This window comes from Gracilinanus agilis, chromosome 1 (assembly GCF_016433145.1).
Source record: "Gracilinanus agilis isolate LMUSP501 chromosome 1, AgileGrace, whole genome shotgun sequence".
NCBI lineage: Eukaryota > Metazoa > Chordata > Mammalia > Didelphimorphia > Didelphidae > Gracilinanus > Gracilinanus agilis.
The window spans coordinates 585,709,924-585,718,629 of NC_058130.1; positions in this window are offsets into that span (position 1 = coordinate 585,709,924).

The window sequence follows — 8,706 nt, forward strand, 5'->3', positions numbered from 1 at the left end:
AAAAAAACTGGACTAATTACTGAAGTTACTGAATGTATTCATTATTGAGAGAGAGAGAGAGAGAGAGAGAGAGAGAGAGAGAGAGAGAGAGAGAGAGAGAGAGAGAGAGAGAGAGAGAACACAGAGACTAAAAGTCAACAGCAAAAATGATTTGGTTATAAAGCAGATTGTCATTTCCAAATTGATGTGACTACTAAGCCTGATATCCAAAATTCAGAATCTTTAGAGTTGGAAGGGACATTGTAGTCCAGCTCTAACCCATCTCCCTTTGCCCAGTCACCATATCTTCTGCAATTCAAAACCAATAAACATTTATTAAGAAGCAGTGCTGTGGAGATGTCTTGTGCTGGGAATATGAAGGTTCCTTGAGCAACTAAGTACTAGAGTGGATGGAGTAGAACTCTAGATGTGGAGTTAGGAAGGCCTGAGTTCAAATCTGATTCAGATCACTGGTGTCCCCCAGTCCACCTGAAAAGTCACAGTTTCCTTAACTCTAAAATGGGGATACTATCAGTTCCTACTTTGTCAGGTTGTGATGAAGACTAAATGAAATAAAATAATACTTGTAAAGCACTCAATATAGTTTCTGGAACAAAGTCACCACCGTATAAATGCTTATTCTCTTTTTCTGATTTCAGATCAACTCAGATTTTCAGCTTTACAAAACAGGGAAACAATAGATTTTATAGTTAGTTATGGGCATTTTTAATGATGTGTAAAGGTAGAATAGTGTTGATTCTATATGAACAGAGAAAAATCTGCTTTGTAAGAGAGAAGAAAAATCTACTAAAAATAACAACACACAACTTGTGACTCACAGGTTCCTTCTATTACTTCTAAGTAAATGACTATTACGTGACTCTCACTTGACTATTCCAGCTCCTAATATTTTATATATGAATAACCACTCACATTTTAGAACACTTAGGTTTATCAAATGTTTTTTTCTCACAAAGCTATGAGATAGGTGGCATGAGGTTTATTCGCTATTCTTTTTTACCCAGGAGAAAACCAAGACTCAGAGAAATAAAGGGACATAAACCATATCACAGAGTCACTAAGTGTTAAAGCTGGACTTGAATTTGAGAAGACTTTTATTGATAACAATAGCTCATTTGAAAGTTTACAAAGATCTTTCCTCACAATAACTCTATGAAAGAAGTACAACTTATGATGAGATTAAGTTTCAGAAAAGTTAAGTGACTGAGGGTCCAAAACAAGGAAAGTGATGATCTGGCTGCTACTCCACATTGGTCAGACATGTCTAAAGTATTATGTTCTGATCCAGAGACCATATCTTAGGCAGGACTCTAACAAGCTACAGCATGTCAAAGGAAGAGTCACCAGAATGGTTAGAGTTACTGGAAAATTTTCCTTCTGAGGAATTTGAAGGAATTTATTATATTTAACTTGGACAAAATAATTTAAGGATGGTTTAGCCTGTAGTTGAAGAAGTTTAGGAATGTCTATAGTCAGGAAAAAAATACTGAGATTTATTCATTACCCATTCATTGGGCCAAATCTAATAAAGTAAATTTTAGTAAGGATGTGTGTAGTATTTCACCTGAGTCAAAAGACGTCAACTTCACTAGTTAAAAAAGGAGGACAAGATAACATAATAATTAGCTACCAATCTATATGACTCCTCTCTCATTTTTTATAAAATTATTCTGAGAAAGCTCTTAACACATATGCAGGTCATCTTTAATGAGAACACTAGAATGGAACAAGTAATAATAATAATTCATGCTTTAAAGGTTGCAAAGAATTTTACACACAGATACCTTTACACATATATTTCCCAGCTATCCTGTTAGTATTATTACAAGGGAATTGAGGCACACAGAAGAGAAGTGAGATTTGTCCAGAGTTAGACAACTGCTGAGTATCTAAGGAAAGATTTGAGCTCTAGACGTCCTGAGCACTAGCCCAATTCTATCACAATCTAGAAATGTCAAAGATCACAAGAGCCCTTATATTTGCCATCATGAAATTGAAACAAAGGTTTAGACGTTTATCTTACTATGTTTGCTGGTTTGGGGCTCTGGAAAATCAATTCACTAGAACAAAACACCACTCTAAAGATCTTTCTCCAACAGGAGTCACCTATGCATATGTCAAATGCGTTAAATGGTATAACAATAGAAATAGCTTTTTTTGATAACCATCTAATCATTAATATTGAATTGGACATAGAAGACGGAGTTATATGCTTACCAAATATGATTCCCACTGTGACGGGAGAGATCTAGTTTATAGTCTAAATCAGTGATTCCCAAAGTGGATGCCACCGCCGCCTGGTGGGTGCTGCAGCAATCCAGAGGGCAGTGATAGCCACAGGTGCATTTATCTTTCCTATTAATTGCTATTAAATTTTTTTAAATTAATTTCCAGGGTGCTAAGCAATATTTTTTTCTGGAAAGGGGCGGTAGGCCAAAAACGTTTGGGAACCACTGAATCAAGGAGTCATTTCCTATAGATTATTAATTCCTCCAGATGCTCCTGTTTGTGGATGATATAATGCTAATTGTATCAAACTATAGAACACCAAATAGAACCATCTTGGTGAGATCTGTAACTATTAAAAAAAAACAATTGGAAAAAGAATATCTCTTAGATTTTAATATGCAGAGAACATAACAAAGAGCATGGGCTTCAGAGTTAGAGAGCCCAAGTTCACATGCTTATGTCATGATTAAAGAATATATTTCTGTCCTCGTGGGATGGAATGTTTATATGCCATTCTGGCAGTGAGCACCACCATGGGTATATCTCTGATCTCATTAGAGTTGAAGAGACCCCAAATATGATTCTGAGGATACCTCTTTGGCAGACTACATCTTCCTACCAACTTCATCCTATTAAATGGAAGAAATATTCATTAAATACTTAGAATCTATCAGCCATATGCCAAGTACTGTGGCTAAAAGAAAAAATGGCAAAAGATAAACCCTCTTTTCAATGGATTTACTTTCTAAAAAAGTAAATAGCATGTATATAATAGGTAAATGTAATGCATACATAGAGTAAATAGTAATCTTAGAGGTAAAAGCATTTACAATAAAAGAATAAAGAAAATTACCTGCAGAACTGGGCTGGACTTAGAATGAATCCAATAATTCTAAGACAAAAATGAGGAAGGAGAGCACTACAGAAAATGGGGGTAACCAATACAATACAAAAAACATAAAAAAGGGGATTGTGGTTGGCATGCCACTCAGAAAGAATAGCAAGTAGGCCAACATAACAGAATTGTCGAGTTCATGGAGGGGAGGAAAGTAAAAGAAAACAAGGAAGGAAGGGGCCAGGTTGTGAAGAGCTTTAAATGCCAAACAGAGAACTTTATATTTGATCCTGGAGACTAAAGAGAGCCACTAGAGTTTATTGAGTAGGTCCAGACCTGCACTTTAGGAAAAACACTTTGGCAGCTAAGTAGATGGATGGATTAGAGTGGGAGAAAGTTGAAGAGTGAAGAACAATTTGAATTTCAATAGTCCAGGAAAGGGGTGATGAAGACCTGATTTCAAGTAGAACATATACATAGATATTATAAAGATAGAAATGGTAATATTTGGCAACTAATTGAATTTTATGGAGTAAGAGGAAATCAGAAATTAAAGATGATCCCAAGATAACATCTGGGAGCTAAAAAAGACTTCAGTCTTTTATAAAATGAAGGTATTCTTCAGGAGAGGTCTAAGATACTAAAGAAAAAAGAAGCCTTGACAGTATTTTTATTGATGATGGTGATGAGGAGGAAGAGGAGGAAGAGGATTTATTCCACTGAATTAAATATGTATTAGTTGTCTAGAAGTTAGTACCTGGTACAATATGCTTGGCACTGAGGACAAATTCATCAAATAGCAATTAAAGTAAAGCAATAAACTAGTGTTTTAATGCCATCTTAGTATTATTTTTGCTTTGTGACTTGGTTTCTTTGCTGTCTTTCCATATGATTATAAATACATATTTTTTAAGTCTGGCCTTAGGAGATGTTCAGATGAGCAGATGATAATTAAGACTACAAACCAAATTTTAAGCTCCTGCTAGATGGAACTTCTTCAAAAATGCAGATAACAAAGTATATATTAGGGAATCAGGTTCGCTTCATAAGAGAGCATCAGTGGCTACATACATAGTCAATCCATACTGTTAAAACACTCTACCAATGGCAGAACTAGTAGCATATTTATAACTATGTCATATGAAACAGATTTTTGAAACATGACATGAGGAAACAATAAAACATGTCTAAAATTTTATAAGTAAAGTGCATTAAATGACTCATGATTTTCATGAATGCTTTGTCTTTCTTCCTTTCGGTGAGTAAAAGCAACTCGCACTCGTGAAATATATGCACATATAGAACTTGCTAGCACCAGGGAAAGCTTCAAGTACACTTGCCAGAGAACAGAGCACCGATTTATTACAGAAACACAGCCAGCCTATTAAATATTTTAGTGTTCTTCACACAGCTATAACATGCTTTATTTACTGATTTACAGTGGAGGAAAAAAGCTTCATCTAAATTACCCAGATGTAAACATAGAAGTTAATATGTTAGACGTAGATTGGCCATCCCTGTGTATTTACTGCATATACACAGACAGTATCCCTATAGCTAGCCAAGATAGAAATCACATAAGCACGTAAATTTACCCAAATCATGGCAAAAACTACAAAACTTTTTATTGTCGGCCTTTATAAGGCATCCATGGACATTATTAAGCACCCAAAGTCCAATGATATCATTGTCTCCATGGTTGCTAATGTACTTCAAAGAGGAAAAGCAGAAGGGAGAAACTGAGTAATGGGTTCATCCAAAACAAGCAGCCATAAAAATAAAATTAAAATTTTACAACACCCATACAACACATCTTTCCTGGAGTGTTCCTATAACTTCCTCCATATAAGTATCACAGAGCATGTTACTAGCACTTTACAAAAGGCAGAGGTTTCTCATTCATGTGGGTTTCAGTGAACAGTTCGGTGGTTTTGGCTCATATGGTTTGATGTCCATTGGCTTTTTTTTTTTTTATGAGTTCCAGTTTGATCCATAACCATATGGCAGAACAACACTGAAAACTCTAGTGGGAAGTTTGGTTCAGCTTTACTGAATCGCCTTCGGGTTCATGAGGTTTCATGGGTTCAAATAAAAGTAAAATCAGGGACCAGTGGAGGATATTTGAATAGTGCCTTTGTGTCTGGGGGAGTAGAAAAGTGAAGGGAGATATTCCATCTGTGTCAACCTGAGCCAAGTTCTCTTCATCTCTAACTCCATGAAATTATTCTGAAAAATTTTACCTAGCATAAATAGCAGCATCACTTTTCACTAGAAAATGGGCAAAATAAGTAAGTCATATTTTAAAAGTTTCATTATAAATAGATGATACAAATGCCCTCCCATCCCTTTTTACTCTGACATATTTTTTTAACCAATGTTATTTACATTTTCTAAAAGGGACAACTAGACTATAAGGAGATTGATTCCACAAACAGCACATTCAAATTAGTCTCGTTGCTTTCAAGTTACATCTTTGTAATATTATTTCCTCTTCAAAGTCTAAATTATTATATTTTAGGAGACTTAATTTGGGTCCCTCTTCTTTAGGGAACTGCAAGTGAAAGAGGTGTGATAGAAATTAAGTGCTTTAATGTTAAATCTGTGGAACAAAGCCCTACCAATGGAAGGCAGAATCTTCAGAGGCAGAATTCTGGAAGATTATTGAGGAAGAGCAAAGGAAAGGTTAGCAACCTCCACACAGAATTTTACCCAATGATGTACGTGAATCATTGGAGAATATTAACACTCAAATAAATCTATGAAATCCTATGAGTTCTTCCCTTTAGAGAAGTTTCTGCCACCATCAAAACAGATTACATCCAGCCCACGCATAACCTAAGAACCAATTCACTTTATTTATTTTGTTTTGTTTTGTTTTGTTTTTTTAAACCCTTAACTTCTGTGTATTGCTCCTTGGTGGAAGAGTGGTAAAGGTAGGCAATGGGGCTCAAGTGACTTGCCCAGGGTCACACAGCTAGGAAGTGTCTGAGGCCGGATTTGAACCTAGGACCTCCTGCCTCTAGGCCTGACTCTCAATCCACTGAGCTACCCAGCTGCCCCCAGAACCAATTCACTTTAACTCGATAGACCTACTATATTCTATGTTTTGTTTTGGGAATACAACAGACAAAATTTTAACAACCACTATCTTAAGAAACTTATCATCCTTTCTGTTAAACCCAGGGAAGTTGCCCTGCAACTTAAAGTAATTAAAGTAATTATTTGCCTAGCTACACAGAACTAGTGTGAGAGATGGGATTTTGACCCAGGTCTGCTTTATCTAATTCCAGCCATCTCTCCCCTGTACCACACTGCCTTTCAGGGTAACTTGAATAAACTCACAAGTCTCAAACTGGAAGGTGAAAGTATTATGACTAAGCATGATGGATAATGAAGTCTAAGTAATGCCTTAGAAAATGAAACATTTAGGAAGTTTCTACAGAATACAAGACTTTATATCAGATGCAAGGGGGATACAAAGACAAAGAAGACATAGTCCCTCAGCTCAAAGAGATTCCTATACAATGTGACTGATAATAAACGGACACATAAATGTGATACAAATTAAACTATGACAAGTATATGTAGGAAATACATGAAAGGAGACAGCATGATATAATAGAAAGAGCACTAGCTTTGGAATCACATAGTCTGGGCTCAAATTCTACTGCTAACACTTATGGTCATTAATTATTTAAAGCAAGAAATAATTGGGAAATTGTTCCATTTTGTCCTGGCGGTGGTCATTTTTTGTATGTCTATAGATACTAGACTTATTCTTGAATATATAATCTTGTAAAATGACACCACATTGAGATGATTTCTCTACCTTTAGCTAATTCTATGTAAAAAAATAGTACTGTATTTTACATAATACATATGTGTTTCATTGCTCTTTAATTGAGCTTTTAATTCTCTGGTTGCTAAAAATGGCTACTACTCTAAAGCAACATGCAAAAGTTGTAGCGATTAAAGAACATACTTCAATTACTGTTAGAGATATTGCAGAAGTGGTCGGTTATGGAGAAGTAAGCATTTCAAGAATCATTCAAGTCCAAAACACAAAGCACCAGGGAATATATAGTTAAGAACAAAATAAATGTCAAAGAATAAATTGTTGATAAAAAAAAAAAGCATAATTAATCCTGAAAAAAAGTAGACAGGGTTCCGGGTTAAGATGGCGGCAGAGTAAGAAGCAGCTCTTAACCTCTCCTGACCGAAACACACAAAACTCCTCAAGAGGACATAAAAACAAGTCCAGACGAACGGAGGAACCCCACAACAGGGCACAGTGTGGAAGGTACTTGGAATCAGGGCATTTCCATGCTATGAAGGGGTGAAACAGCTCTCTCACTAAATAGCAGGCTGAGCAACCACCCCACCCCACCCCCTCCACACATAACACCTATAGCGCCAAAGCCAGCTAAAAAGAAATAGAGCAAGTTTGGGGCACCCATCGAGTCATTGGCAGCTCCGGGGCCTGTTCCTGAGAGCAGCAAGATTTAGGACCCCAAAAAGCTAACAAACGCACACAAAATCTGAGCAAGGGAGCAGGAAGCCAAGAACAGACGCAGAGCACGGGGTCAGAGCTCAGGCACGGGAGGAGGCGTGGGTGGAAGCAGACACAGCCACAAGCTAAAGCTCTGAAACCCTGAGTGGGGAACCAGTGCAGACCGGCATACGACTGTGGAAGCAGCGCCCTGAGACTTGTAAAGAAACCTCGGGCAGACAATCAAGCAAGGGGGTCCACCAGGGGGCTTGACCCAAATGGAGGCAAAAGATCTGGGCACAACTGAAATAACCAAACAACAACTCTACAGTATAAGTCACTTCAGCGATTGTAAAGAAGAAAAATGTTCTCTTATTGAATAGAAAATGCTCCTTCAAGAAATATAAACGTTGCTGGCAGCTGGGTAGCCCAGTGGATTGACAGCTAGGCCTAGAGACAGGAGGTCCTAGGTTCAAATCTGGCCTCAGACACTTCCTAGCTGTGTGACCCATGGCAAGTCACTTAACCCCCATTGCCTAGCCCTTACCACTCCTCTGCCTTGGAGCCAATACACAGTATTGACTCTGAGATGGAAGGGAAGGGTTTAAAATCCCTATCTCTATCTCTATCTCTATATCTTGACTAATGATCTCTCAAGACAAGACCAAATAAAACAAAGTCAAAAGACTGAAAAAATAGAAGGAAACATGAAATATCTCAATGAGAGAGTGACAGACCAAGAAAACCGGTCTAGAAGAGACAATTTGAGAATAATTGGTCTTCCAGAAAAACCAGAAATTAATAGAAACCTGGACTCCATACTAACAGAAATAATTCAGCAAAATTGCCCTGAAGTCCTACAACAAGAGGGCAATATAGACATTGAAAGGATTCATAGAACACCTGCGACATTCGATCAAGAAAAGAAAACACCCAGAAATATAATTGCCAAATTCAAGAGTTTCCAAGCAAAAGAAAAAATCTTACAAGAAGCCAGAAAGAAACAATTCAAATATCAAGGAGCACCAATCAGGATCACACAGGATCTGGCAGCCTCCACGCTAAAAGATCGCAAGGCTTGGAATACGATATTCAGAGAGGCAAGAGAGCTGGGCCTGCAACCATGGATCAACTACCCATCAAAATTGACTAT